Below are 16,022 nucleotides of genomic sequence, written 5' to 3'. Positions count from 1 at the left end.
TATATGCAGAGTACATCATGAGAAACGCTGGGCTGGAAGAAGCACAAGCTGGAATCAAGATTGCTGGGGGAAATATCAATAACCTCCAATATGCAGATGACACCACCCTTATGGCAGAAAGTGAAGAGAAACTAAAAAGCCTCTTGATGAAAGTGAAAGAGGAGAGTGAAAAAGTTGGCTTAAGCTCAACATTGAGAAAATGAAGATCATGGCATCTGGTCCCATCACTTCATGGGAAATAGATGAGGAAACAGTGGAAACAGTGTCAAACTTGGCTCCAAAATCACTGCAGATGGTGATTGCAGCCATGAAATTAAAGGATGCTTACTCCTTGGAAGGAAAGTTATGACCAACCTAGATAGCATATTAAAGAGCAGAGACATTACTTTGCCAACAAAGTTCTGTCTAGTCAAGGCTATGGTTTTTCCAGTCAAGGCTATGGTTTTTCCAGTAGTCACGTATGGATGTGAGAATTTGACTGTGAAGAAAGCTGAGCGCCGAAGAATTGATGCTTTTGAACTGTGGTGTTGGAGAAGACTCTTGAGAGTCCCTTGGACTGCAAGGAGATCCAACCAGTCCATTCTGAAGGAGATCAGCCCTGGGATTTCTTTGGAAGGAATGATGCTAAAGCTGAAACTCCAGTATTTTGGCCACTTCATGCAAAGAGTTGACTCATTGGAAAAGACTCTGATGCTGGGAGGGATTGGGGGAAGGAGGAGAAGGGGACGACAGAGGATGAGATGGCTGGTTGGCATCACCAACTCGATGGACATGAGTTTGAGTGAACTCTGGGAGTTGCTGATGGACAGGGAGGCCTGGTGTGCTGCAATTCATGGGGTCGCAAAGAGTTGGACATGACTGAGAGACTGAACTAAACTGAACTGAAAGCAGAATAAACACAAAATTCAGAAAGCTATTGTGCTTTTTTTCAGTTTCATGGGGTTACTTGTTTGCTTGAATTGAGAAAAGAGCTGTTCATAACCTTTTAATCTTATATACTCCATGTGTTATTAAAACTGCTCATAGATTTTTGCTAACTGATGGCACCCTTCCCTGTTTTCCAGCACTGTTACATGTGAAAAAGCTCATTTCTTAGCTCACTTTCAATGAGGATTTGGGAGGTATTATAAGTCAGATGCTTAGGCTCATATGTCTACCTTGAAATAAATGTCTTCTACAAATTTATTAACTGATAGAATCAGTAAATATACATAAAATATAAGCATCAAGGTGTAAAAATAGTAGCAAATCCATGTAACAATCTATATCTGTAATTAGTCCTCAGAATTTATAACATTTACTACACCAAGAATAACAGGCAGCATGGTATTTTACAGAAATAAGTATAGTCTCAGTAGCAATTAAATAGATGTAAATTAAAACAATTTTAAGGTGGAATTATAATCCTATTAAGCTAGCAAAGGAAAATAAAGTGTAAACACTACATAGTGGCTTTAGGGGTTCATGCAATTTATATGCCTCTTATACTTAAAATTGGACTTCCCTGGTGGCTCAGATGGTAAAGAATCTGTCTGAAATGTGGGAGACCTGGGTTCAGTCCCTGAATTGGGAAGATCCCCTGGAGGAGGGTATAGCAACCCACTCCACTATTCTTACCTGGAGAATCCCCATGGACTATAGCCCTCCAGGATCCTCTGTCCATGGGGTCACAAAGAGTTGGACACAACTGAGCAACTAAGCACAGAACATACTTAAAAATATTTGTGCTTTTCTTTCTAGAGCTAATCAAAAAACCTACATACTTTAAAACTGCATTTCCCTTTAGAAATATTCACCCAGAAAAGTAATTCTCAAGAAGTAATTTTAAAGTAAGAAATTAGACAAAATGTTTATGGTCTCAGAGCCATTATTAAAAAGTTGGAAGCAAACTAAATGTCCAAAGAAAAATATCTTTTCTACACAAAGTATATAAGATTAACATAATGGAATTCTGCCTATATTTAAAATGTTTAATGAATACCCCATCCAAAGGTGGAAAGGTTTACAGGAAATGACAATTACTCTGAGATACAAGGTATTATAGACTCAATGATATTTAGTCATTTATATATCTATGTAAATATTGTTATGCTTGCATCATATTTTGAAGACAGTCGAATGGTCCATGGACATTCAAAAGGTCCGTCAGTTTACATAATCTCCTAATCTTAAAGCTTGATAATCTTTTTTTTTTTTTTTTTTTACTAATTTTAATGTTGAAAATTTTATGTGAAAACTTGAACTTCCTTTTAAACAGATTTTGCTCAAATCATCTTACATGTATTTTAAGCAACATGATACAAATAGATAATTAAACAACAGTTGCTTTTTTGTTTTTGTCATTTTGAAATTAAAAAAATGTATTTTCAGAAAAATCTTGCATAAAATTTCATAGAAAGAGGGAGAAGTAGGGTACAAGTCTTAAGAATTCATCACACCAAGCTGCTGGGTAAGGGAAACACTGTAGTGGTTTATAGACAATAGACCTTCTCTTGTAATTACCATCATTGTCCCCAGTTTCTGATTATTTGCAAAACAATAACCATTTGGGCAGTGGTTAATTGTTTCTCTTCAAACATTTGACACATTCTTCATTACTTTTAGTGAATGTGAGCTTTATACTAAACCACAATTATAATTAAGACTGATGAAATCATTAGGCTTGTTGTAAACATTCAGTTTATCCAAATAGAGTTTGGCAACATTTTAAAGGTCTTCTGTCAGGTTCATTCAATGTGTAATTATTTGTTGTTGCTGTTGAATTCCAGCATGATTGTTGTCATTTGTCATTACGCTCTATTGAAGTAAGTCAACTGATTCTATTTATAATATTTCTGATCCACCTACATTTAAAATAACAACAAATATCACAACTCTAAAGCATTAATTCATCCCTTCTGTTATTAATATATTGAATGTCAAGAAGTGCTGTTATTCTAGTCACTTCCTGGTTACATAAATTGGGGAAATTAACAATAACATGGTCATAGTGGGAGACTTTAATACCCACCCACACCTATGGATAGATCAACTAAACAGGAAATTAACAAGGAAACGCAAACTTTAAATGATACAATAGACCAGTTAGACCTAATTGATATTTATAGAACATTTCACCCCAAAACAATGAAATCACCTTTTTCCTCAAGCACACACGGAACCTTCTCCAGGACAGATCACATCCTGGGCCATAAATCTAGCCTTGGTGAATTCAAAAAAATTGAAATCATTCCAACCATCTTTTCTGACCACAGTGCAGTAAGATTAGATCTCAATTACAGGAGAAAAGCTATTAAAAATTCCAACATATGGAAGCTGAACAACACGCTGCTGAATAACCAACAAATCACAGAAGAAATAAAAAAAAAAAAAAGAAATTAAAATATGCACAGAAACGAATGAAAATGAAAACACAAAAACCCCAAACCTAAAAGCAGTGCTAAGGGGAAGGTTCATGGCAATACAGGCTTACCTCAAGAAACAAGAAAAAAGTCAAATAAATAACCTAACTCTACACCTAAAGCAAGTAGAAAAGGAAGAAAGGAAGAACCCCAGGGTTAGTAGAAGGAAAGAAACCTTTAAAATTAGGGCAGAAATAAATGCAAAAAAATAAATAAATAAATAAAAAATAAACAAAAGAGACCATAGCAAAAATCAACAAAGCTTAAAGCTGGTTCTTTGGGAAGATAAATAAATTGACAAACCATTAGCCAGACTCATCAAGAAACAAAGGGAGAAAAATCAAATCAACAAATTAGAAATTAAAATGGAGAGATCACAACAGACAACACAGAAATACAAAGGATCATAAGAGACTATTATCAGCAAATATAAGCAAATAAAATGGACAACTTGGAAGAAATGGACAATTTCTTTAAAAAGTACAACTTTCCAAAACTGAACCAGGAAGAAAGAAAATCTTAAAAGACCCATCACAAGCATGGAAATTGAAACTGTAATCAGAAATCTTCCAGCAAACAAAAACCCAGGACCAGACAGCTTCACAGCTGAATCCTACCAAAAAGTTAGAGAAGAGCTAACACCTATCCTACCCAAACTCTTCCAGAAAATTGCAGAGGAAGTTAAACTTCCAAACTCATTCTATGAGGCCACCATCACCCTAATACCAAAACCTGACAAAAATGCTACAAAAAAGAAAACTACAGGCCAATATCACTGATGAACATAGATGCAAATATCCTTAACAAAATTCTAGCAAAGAGATTCCAACAACACATTAAAAAGATCATACATCATGACCAAGTGGGCTTTATCCCAGGGATGCAAGGATTCTTCAATATCTGCAAATCAATCAATGTAATACACCACATTAACAAATTGAAAAATAAAAACCATATGATTATCGCAATAGATGCAGAGAAAGCCTTTGACATAATTCAACATCCGTTTATGATAAAAACCCTCCATGAAGCAGAAATAGAAGGAACATACCTCAACATAATAACGGCTATATATGACAAACCCACAGCAAACATTATCCTCAATGGTGAAAAATTGAAAGCATTTCCCCTAAAGTCAGGAACAAGACAAGGGTGCCCACTTTCATCACTACTATTCAACATAGTTTTGGAAGTTTTGGTCACAGCAATCAGAGCAGAAAAAGAAATAAAAGGAATCCAGACTGGAAAAGAAGTAAAACTCTCAGTGTTTGCAGATGACATGATCCTCTATATAGAAAACCCTAAAGACTCCACCAGAAAATTACTAGAACTAATCAATGACTATAGTAAAGTTGCAGGATATAAAATCAACACACAGAAATCCCTTGCATTCCTATATACTAACAATGAGAAAATAGAGAAATTAAGGAAACAATTCCATTTACCATTGCAATGAAAAGAATAAAATACTCAGGAATATATCTACCTAAAGAAAGAAAAGACCTATATATAGAAAACTATAAAACACTGGTGAAAGAAATCAAAGAGGACACTAATAGATAGAGAAATATACCATGTTCATGGATTGAAAGAATCAATATAGTGAAAATGAGTATACTACCCAAAGCAATCTATAGATTCAATGCAACCCCTATCAAGCTACCAACGGTATTTTTCAGAGAACTAGAACAAATAATTTCACAATTTGTTTGGAAATACAAAAAACCTCGAATAGCCAAAGCTATCTTGAGAAAGAAGAATGGAACTGGAGGAATCAACCTGCCTGACTTCAGGCTCTACCTAAAGCCAGTCATCAAGACAGTATGGTACTGGCACAAAGACAGAAATATAGACCAATGGAACAAAATAGAAAGCCCAGCAATAAATCCACACACCTATGGATACCTTATCTTTGACAAAGGAGGCAAGAATATACAATGGAGAAAAGACAATCTCTTTAAAAAGTGGTGCTGGTAAAACTGGTCAACCACTTGTAAAAGAATGAAACTAGTAACACTTTCTAACACCATACACAAAAATAAACTCAAAATGGATTAAAGATCTAAACGTAACACCAGAAACTATTAAAGTCCTAGAGGAAAACAAGCAAAACACTCTCTGACATAAACTACAGCAGGATCCTCTATGACCCACCTCCCAGAATATTGGAAATAAAGGCAAAAATAAACAAATGGGACAATTAAAATTAAAAGCTTCTGCACAGCAGAGGAAACTATAAGCAAGGTGAAAAGACAGCCCTCAGAATCGGATAAAATAATAGCAAATGAAGCAAAAGTGGTACATATACACATTAGAATATTACTCAGCCTTTAAAAAGAATAAATTTGAATTAGTTCTAATGAGGTGGATGAAACTGGAGCCTTCATTATACAGAGTGAAGTAAGCCAGAAAGAAAAACACCAATACACTATACTAACGCATATATATGGAATTTAGAAAGGTGGTAATGATAACCCTACATAGGAGACAGCAAAAGAGACACAGATGTATAGGACAGTCTTTTGGACTCTGTGGGAGAGGCCGAGGGCCAGATGATGTAGGAGAATGGCATTGAAATATGTAAATTATCATATGTGAAACGAATCACCAGTCCAGGTTTGATGCATGATTACAGGGTGCTCGGGGCTGTTGTACTAGGATGACCCTGAGGGATGGGTTGGGGAGGGAGGTGGGAGGGGGGTTCAGGATGGGAAACATGTACACTCATGGCAGATCCATGTCAATGTATGGCAAAACCAATACAATATTGTAAAGTAAAAAAAAAAAAAAAATTTGTTATGGGCCAAACCCCCATGAGACAAAATGTAAAATATCATCCCTGACCTCAAGTCTCTTAAATTCTAGTGCACTGATAGTGTCACATAACCAAAGTGTCATGAAGAATCTGCAGAACACTACCTAAATGCCAATCAATCTAAGGGTTTCCTCGATACGTCTTGCTTTTCTTTTTGTTGTGTTGTGTGTTGGCTGAAAAGTTCATTCGGGTTTTTCCTTTTGATCTTATGCTGTGAATATACATTGTGAAAATATATCAGATATTCTTTACACAGATAACTGTGTTTGGAAGATATTCCTGCCCTTGGTCTGATATCTGTCCCTCGTGAATCTTTAAGGATTCCACAAGGGAAATGGATACTTGCAAGGAAATGACCTCTCTTTCTTTATATACGCTGAACATATATGTTCAGCAAATTGTGGCAGCTTTAACTTCAGAAGACTCTGCCTAAAAATACTTTCAGATAGGCCAATCAGAGGAATTTATTTCTGAGATTTAAATACTAAAAGACTTTTGTTCTTTTTAGTTTGACGTTTAAAGAGAAAAAAATCATGGTAAACACAGGAACAAACCTTCTGTTAACAAAGCCTAGGATATTTGGTGAATATGAATTATGGAAGGTGGCATTTCTCTTTACTGCTCTCAGCCAATGTTTAGCCTGGGGTGACATTCCTTAGTTTTATTTCAGAGAGTGCATGATTAGCTTTAAAAATGAAATTAAAGGCATTAAGACAGTTTAATGGATAATTTTTATGAAGTGCCCCTTGATTGAAATAATTTTGCTATTTTACAGTTCCTAAAGAGATATTTTCTAAGTCCTTGTTTAGAGAAACCAAATTATTTTGTTACTAAATGTACAGGAGCAGCATAACATAAGTTTTTAAAAGATAACATACTGGCAAATATTTGTTTTTAAACATAAAAGTAATGCTATGTAAAATTTACCATGGATCTGGTAAGATGCTGGTTCTCAATTATGACTTCATCTTAAAACCACCTGGATACTTTTGGGGAAAAAAGTATTAATGCATATATACAACCACAGAGGAATTAATCCATATTTCTAGGCATAAAACCCTGACAAGGGTATTTTAATTTACTCAAATGTTTCAATGTTCAGTCAGGTATGGAAACCTCTTTGTAAGAGTTAACTGCCCTAGTCAGGCGCAGATGGCTATACTAAACCCTGAGTTTGTAGACTGAATTGGGAGAAGTACAGAGTCTGTGAGATATAGCACCAATTATATGAGAGAACTCCCATCAAAGGTTTTAAAATGCAGCTCCCAAATGTACATCATTGGCCACTCTACCACCTTGATCACTTTTCCAAGTGAGAAAATCAGTGGTTTTGGTAAAGAACAAAGAAAAGTTTAGCAAAATCACATTAAAAAAATTAAGGGACTTACTTAAATTTAAAAGCTAAACATATGTACCAGGCTCCTGAAAATAAGCTCATTAAAGACTACACAATGCATGCTTTAATTATTTGCAGCCATTTTATCAACGACATTTCTTTTCAGATACTGGAGATTTATACTCAGGCTCTTTGAAGTAGAAATTCTGTGTGGGGTGTGTTTATGTGTGAATATATGTGTGTATGTATGTGTAGGGAATGGCCTAGTAAGAAACTATTTTATTAATATCTAATACTAAGTATAAAAATTTTAGAATTGTTTAGGTTTTCAGACAATTGGTAACAAAAGTATTTTATATATGAGTGATTCATAGCAGTTGAATTATTTTATAGGGTCTTGGCAAAGACTGATGCCCTACACTATTTTCCCAAATATTTAAAATAGTCATAGTAAAGATAAAAGCACAGGCTCACCAGGGTATTCAATTGGTAGTCAAATTATCTTCCAGTTTCCTGTTCTGTAAAGGATATTACTATAAAAGCCCACATTGTGATTTGTAAAGAGAATGAACTTTGGAATCAAGTGGGTCTGTGTTTTAATCATACCCCTATTTACTAGTTGTGTGATCTATGACAAGATTCATAAGTTGTAATTTAACTTCAACAATTCTAGTTGCTTCTTTATAGCATCATTATTCCTTTCTCCTTTCCCATACCTTTAAATATGAGCAGACTTTAAAGTTTGTTAACCTCCCTCTCTCTTTAGAGAGAATATATATATCTATATATTCACCTGAACATATATATTTGAGATATATATAAGTTTTCATTATGTTCACCTGATTTCTGGTTCCAGAAGACATCCCTAAACTGGAGATATAGTCTTAGAACTCTTGTTAGAGATTTGATTACGTCCTAGATGCATCTTAAAGCATCTTAAAGCTCAACTTTAACTTGACATGTTATTGATAACTTGACATGTTATTCACTTGCCAGGTCATGTCCAATTCTTCACAACCCCATGGAATGTTGCAAGCCAGGCCATCCTGTTCCTCATCATCTCCTGGAGTTTGCCCAAGTTCATATCCATTTCATCGGTGATTCCATTCAACCATCTCATCCCTCTGTTGCCCTCTTCTTCATTCAGTCTTTTCCAGCATCAAGTTCTTTTCCAATGAATTGGCTGTTCACATCAGGTGGCCAAAGTATTGGAGCTTCAGCAGCAGCCCTTCCAATGAGTTTTCAGGGCTGATTTCCTTCAAGATCGACTGCTTTGATCTCCTTGTGGTCCAAGGGACTCTCAAGAGTCTTCTCCAGCACGACAGCTCGAAAGCATCAATTGTTTGGTGCTCTGCATTCTTTATAGTCCAGCTCTCTCAACTGTATGTGACTAATGGAAAGACTGTAGCCTTAACTATATGGACCTTTGTTGGCAAAATGACACCTTTGCTTTTTAACACACTGTCTAGGTTTGTCATAGGTTTCTTGCCAAGAAACAATTGTCTTCTAATTTCATGATTTCAGTCACCGTCCTCAGTGATTTTAGAGCCCAAGAAGAGAAAATCTGTCACTGCTTCCACATTTTCCATTTCTATTTGCCATGAAGTGATGGGTCTGGATGCCATGATCTTAGCTTTTTTAATATTGAGTTTTAGCTGGCTTTTTCACTCTTCTCCTTCACCCTCAAGAGATTCTTTAGTCCCTCTTTACTTTCTGCCATTAGAGTGGTATCATCTGCATATTTGTTGATAAATCTCCCAGTGGTCATGATTCCAGCTTGTAACTCATCTAGCCCGACATTTCTTATGATGTGCTTTGCATATAAGTTAAATAAAAAGGATGACAATAAACAACCTCATCATACTCCTTCCTCAATCCTGAACCAGTCAGTTGTTCCATACAAGGTTCTGACTCTTGCTTCTTGACTGGCATACAGTTTTCTCAGGAGACAGGTAAGATGGTCTGGTATTCCTATCACTTTAAGAGTTTTCCACCATTTGTTATGATCCACACAGTCAAAGGCTTTAGTGTAGTCAATGAAACAGAGGTAGATATTTTTCTGGAATTCCTTTGCTTTCTCTATGATCCAAGGAATGTTGGCAATTTGATCTCTGGTTCCTCTGCCTTTTCTAAATCTAACTCGGACATCTGGAAAATCTCAGTTCATGTATTGCTGAAGCCTAGCATGCAAAATATTGAGCATAACCTTACTAGCATGGGAGATGAGTGCAATTGTCCAGTGGTGTGAACATTCTTAAGTACTGCCCTTCTTGGGAATTGGAATGAGAATTGACCTTTTCCAGTCCTGTGGTTTTCCAAATTTGCTGACAGATTGAATGCAGCACTTTTATATCATCATTTTTTTAGGATTTTAAATAGCTCTCCTGGAATTCCATCGCCTCCACTAGCTTTACTGACAGCAGTGTTTCCTAAGGCCCACTTGACTTCACATTCCGGAACGTCTGGTTCTGGGTGAGTGACCACACCTTCATAGTCATCTCGGTCATTAAGATCTTTTTTGTACAGTTCTTCTCGGTGTTCCTTCCATCGCTTTTTAATCTCTTCAGCTTCTATTAGATCTTACTGTTTCTGTCCTTTATTGTGTCCATCTTTGGATAGAATGTTCCTTTGATATTTCCAATTTTCTTAAGAGCTTTCTATTAAATTTGTTACTCTTATACTAAAGTAATGTTTCTCATGTACTGCCTTAGAGACCAATACTTCTAATTTGATTCAAGTTAAAAATTTGAAAAATAAAAATCTGCATATTCAACTTCATCCACATCCTTATCCATCAATTTGTATCAGTCTTCCACCAAACATGTCTTTGATTATATCCACTTATACTTCATTCTTATTACCACCCTCTTAGTTTAGCTTAATCATATAAACCTTGGTTTAGGTTATTTATTACAAAAGTCTTCTTACTACTTTTTTGCCTCTTGAAAATCTTCATGTATTTTTGCAATTACTATAAATATCTTCTTAGGCACAACTCTCCTCATGTCAGTTTTGTGATCAACACCTTATAATTACCCTCTATGCAACTGCTTCCCAAGGCTTTTGATCTAGTAATCTAGTATTTCCTTTCATTTCTTGATACTTTCCCCTTACATGATTCTAGCACAGTAAACTCTCACCTCTAGTACCTTACAAATGCTTCTCCTTATGCCCAAGGCTCCATACTCCACATCCATCCTACAAATTCACTTATTCATATATATGTTCATATGAGTTCATATAAATTCAAACTTATTCATATATATATAAACACACACATGCACATACACACATATACACACACACATATGTATAAATATCCACACACACAGTATATCCAACTGAGACATTACTTACAAGTGAACTCTCAGTTTAAATTCAGTAAAAATTAATGTAATACTTATAGCAGTTATTGTTCTTTGTAGTAACATTATATTTAGTTGTGATGGAGCCAGATTTCTTTCAGTTTATGTGTTTCTAGATAAAGAGGAGTGAAAACTGAAACTGGATCCATTTTAGATCACAAGATCCTAGATTTGAAGCCTAGTTGCCTCAGACGGTAAAGCATCTGCCTACAATGTGGGAGACCCGGATTCGATCCCTAGGTCAGGAAGATCCTCTGGAACAGGAAATGGCAATCCACTCCAGTACTCTTGCCTGGAAAATCCCATGGACCAAGGAGCATGGTACACTACAGTCCATGGGGTCGCAAAGAGTCAGATACAACTGAGCGACTTCACTCTCTCACTCTCTGCCATAATCAAATGAGATTTTTAGGGTCTTGAAATAAAGGTGAATATATTTTGCTTGTGGGGCAGGTTAAGTAGTTGTGGTCAGAGGACAGAAGGCTAGGTTACAACTGTTGTCACAACATTTTGTACCCCACCTCTACAAGAGATAGAGTCACCCCTTGGATTGGAGTTGGCTTTGTACTATCAAAAATATGATTTGACCCATAGTGTAGTAGAAATGAAGTTATGTGAGTTCTGAACCTGGCCTGAAGAGCCCTTGGGACTTCCTCTTGTTTCTTGGGACCATAGAATGACATGTGAACAAACACGAGAGCCTCCTAGAGGATTAGATACCATGAGGAATACAGATATTCACTTATGCTGAGTAATGCCACCACCTCCATCATCTTAGCTGCAGACCGATGAATAGAATCACCTAGTTTAGTCTGGCCATGTTCAAAGGATGAGATCAAATCACTCTTCAGTTTCAATTTTTGACAAAGCTCTCCATCTTACTCAGAATAGGATAGAAGACCGATATGATCTGGTCCCCTGCTATACTGCTAACTTATGTTTTTCTACTGATTATTCTTGTCCCTTTACTGTTCTCGTTGGCTTCATTGATTACTCCTCAAACAGGCCAGACAACCAAGCCTATACTATAGCTATACCTCCACCCACTTCTCCCAGTAGGCCATTCAGCACTCTCATCTGATAAAGGCTTTTGCTTTAATATCACCTTCTCATTGTGGACAACAGTGATAAATTTTACTTAAAACTACACCCTTTTAAGTGTCCCTTTCTACTCCATTTTTTTTTCTTTTTCCCTCACTGCATTTGTGACTGTCTAAGACAATATGAAATTTATATATTGTTTATGGTTTATGAAATAATATTTATGTATTGTTTATGATTTATGTTTTCCACCAGGGCAGAGATTTTTGTTTGTTTCTTGAAGGCATTTCATACAGCCAGGACAATATAAAATGTTTGTGATGAAAACTTATATAAAAGTGTACCATTATCTATATTTTTATACATATTTGTATTGTTTTTTATTTAGTATTCTATTCTAGGGGCTTCCCTGGTAGCTCAGACAGTAAAGAATCTGCCTGCAATGCGGGATACCTGGATTTGAGCCCTTGGTTAGAAAGATACCCTGGAGAAGGGCATGGCAACCTGCTCTAGTATTCTTGCATGGAAAATCCCCATGGACAGAGGAACCTGGAGGGCTACAGTCCCTGGAGTTGCAAAGAGTCAGACATGACTGAGTGACTAAACACACATTATATTCTAGAAATTTTGCTTTAAAATATTCTTTCAGTATTTTAATGGGCACAAAACTAAGCATTCAGTGGTTATTGGGGTTAATCTTTATACTATTAGATATAATGTGTAAATGAAAATCTTTTCAATGAGTTTGTGTTTTAGAATAAATCCAATAAGGAAATGTGATGGTTCAGAGAATATTAACATTTTAAAGTCACATTTTTTTCTAAATGCACATATGATTAATGATCAATACTAATCTCTTTGTAAAAAGTGAGATAGGAAATATGTGACCAAATGACAAGTGACTCTGTGCCTGTTTTATAATTTCTCTACAAAATGATAAAACAGTACAATCCTGTATATATATTTATGATGTAATATATACACGTATTTGACATTAAAGTGTAGGCATACATTTTTCCCTGAACTTGTGTATATTATAGGGCAGAATTGTGATTAAATTCTGAAATCTCCACTACGTTGTAGCAGTTATATCTATATGTAATTTAATGTTCCATAAAATAAGGAGGTGGGATACAGTTGAGAGTCTGCATTTCAGTAATGTTTTATATGAATGTATGGAGAAGGCAATGGCAACCCACTCCAGTATTCTAGCCTGGAAAATCCCAAGGATGGAGGAGCCTGGTAGGCTGCAGTCCATGGGATCATTGAGAGTCAGACAAGACTGAGCGACTTCACTTTCACTTTTCACTTTCATGCATTGGAGAAGGAAATGGCAATCCATTCCAGTGTTCTTGCCTGGAGAATCCCAGGGACTGGGGGGACCTGGTGGGCTGCCATCTATAGGGTCGCACAGAGTCGGACACGACTGAAGCGACTTAGCAGTAGCAGCAGCAGCATACATATGTAAGCTAAAAATTTGCCCAGAGTTTAAAGTTAATAGCAGTATTAGTAAATTTTTAAAATATTAAATGATTGTATAGTTACTATGTCTCTCTACAAATTGCATTGATTATATTTTGTCTAGGGACAAATGAATTGAATCATGAACTTTTTCTTTAGTTTATTAATCAAAATATTAAAATACTTCCTGGGAGATCTGACAATCTAGAAAATGTAGATTTTTAATTGCAAGACATAGACTATTAAAGGATAAAGATGAAAAAAAAATTCATGTGTATCCTACAATAGGCTAAACATGAAAAAAATTTTGTTGTTCTAATTCACAGTTTTTGATGATGTACATTTTCTAGACATCTTTCTTTTTACACAAATCAAACAATTTTGTTCATCTTGACCTGTCTTGTAATTTTTGAGGCAATGCTGGAAGGTGTTTATGTGATAGAGCTAATTTTCCCTGATGATTTGATTTCACATTGATTTCCTCCTTCAAAAGCTCCTTTTGTAACTTTTGCCTGAAACATCAAATTAGCAGCTCATTACTTGTTTTCTTGTTCAGTGCTGGCTCTGGGCAAAATTGTTAGTTCTCAAAGAGGTGTCTGAGAGCCTCCTCACCTCTCTTTTCTGTACACATTTCCTCCTTGTAAGAAATCTCTTCCTCAGATTCTCTGAAAATCTTTTCAAAAAATGATTTAGCATGAGTGTAAATTATTATAATTATTTTCCTCCTTTAATATATACTATTTTTTTTTCTGTTTGTAATTTTCTTTTTTTTTAAATTTTATTTTATTTTTAAACTTTACATAACTGTATTAGTTTTGCCAAATATCAAAATGAATCCACCACAGGTATACATGTGTTCCCCATCCTGAACGCTCCTCCCTCCTCCCTTCCCATTCCATCCCTCTGGGTTGTCCCAGTGCACCAGCCCCAAGCATCCAGTATCGTGCATCGAACCTGGACTGGCAACTCATTTCATACATGATATTTTACATGTTTCAATGCCATTCTCCCAAATCTTCCCACCCTCTCCCCCTCTCCCACAGAGTCCATAAGACTGTTCTATACATCAGTGTCTCTTTTGCTGTCTCGTACACAGGGCTATTGTTACCATCTTTCTAAATTCCATATATATGCGTTAGTATACTGTATTGGTGTTTTTCTTTCTGGCTTACTTCACTCTGTATAATAGGCTCCAGTTTCATCCACCTCATTAGAACTGATTCAAATGTATTCTTTTTAATGGCTGAATAATACTCCATTGTGTATATGTACCACAGCTTTCTTATCCATTCATCTGCTGATGGACATCTAGGTTGCTTCCATATCCTGGCTATTATAAACAGTGCTGTGATGAACATTGGGGTACACGTGTCTCTTTCCCTTCTGGTTTCCTCAGTGTGTATGCCCAGCAGTGGGATTGCTGGATCATAAAGCAGGTCTATTTCCAGTTTTTTAAGGAATCTCCACACTGTTCTCCATAGTGGCTGTACTAGTTTGCATTCCCACCAACAGTGTAAGAGGGTTCCCTTTTCTCCACACCCTCTCCAGCATTTATTACTTGTAGACTTTTGGATCGCAGCCATTCTGACTGGTGTGAAATGGTACCTCATAGTGGTTTTGATTTGCATTTCTCTGATAATGAGTGATGTTGAGCATCTTTTCATGTGATTGTTAGCCATCTGTATGTCTTCTTTGGAGAAATGTCTATTTAGTTCTTTGGCCCATTTTTTGATTGGGTCATTTATTTTTCTGGAGTTGAGCTGTAGGAGTTGCTTGTATATTCTCGAGATTAGTTGTTTGTCAGTTGCTTCATTTGCTATTATCTTCTCCCATTCTGAAGGCTGTCTTTTCGCCTTGCTAATAGTTTCCTTTGATGTGCAGAAGCTTTTAAGGTTAATTAGGTCCCATTTGTTTATTTTTGCTTTTATTTCCAATATTCTGGGAGGTGGGTCATAGAGGATCCTGCTGTGATGTATGTCAGAGAGTGTTTTGCCTATGTTCTCCTCTAGGAGTTTTATAGTTTCTGGTCTTACATTTAGATCTTTAATCCATTTTGAGTTTATTTTTGTGTATGGTGTTAGAAAGTGTTCTAGTTTCATTCTTTTACAAGTGGTTGACCAGATTTCCCAGCACCACTTGTTAAAGAGATTGTCTTTAATCCATTGTATATTCTTGCCTCCTTTGTCAAAGATAAGGCGTCCATATGTGCGTGGATTTATCTCTGGGCTTTCTATTTTGTTCCATTGGTCTATATTTCTGTCTTTGTGCCAGTACCATACTGTCTTGATAACTGTGGCTTTGTAGTAGAGCCTGAAGTCAGGTAGGTTGATTCCTCCAGTTCCATTCTTCTTTCTCAAGATCGCTTTGGCTATTCGAGGTTTTTTGTATTTCCATATAAATTGTGAAATTATTTGTTCTAGCTCTGTGAAGAATGCTGTTGGTAGCTTGATAGGGATTGCATTGAATCTATAGATTGCTTTGGGTAGTATACTCATTTTCACTATATTGATTCTTCCAATCCATGAACATGGTATATTTCTCCATCTGTTAGTGTCCTCTTTGATTTCTTTCACCAGTGTTTTATAGTTTTCTATATATAGGTC

Source organism: Bubalus bubalis, chromosome 10, assembly GCF_019923935.1.
Source record: "Bubalus bubalis isolate 160015118507 breed Murrah chromosome 10, NDDB_SH_1, whole genome shotgun sequence".
In the NCBI taxonomy this organism is placed as follows: domain Eukaryota; kingdom Metazoa; phylum Chordata; class Mammalia; order Artiodactyla; family Bovidae; genus Bubalus; species Bubalus bubalis.
The sequence above is the reverse complement of the archived record's forward strand: the minus strand, read 5'-3'. Positions refer to the sequence as shown.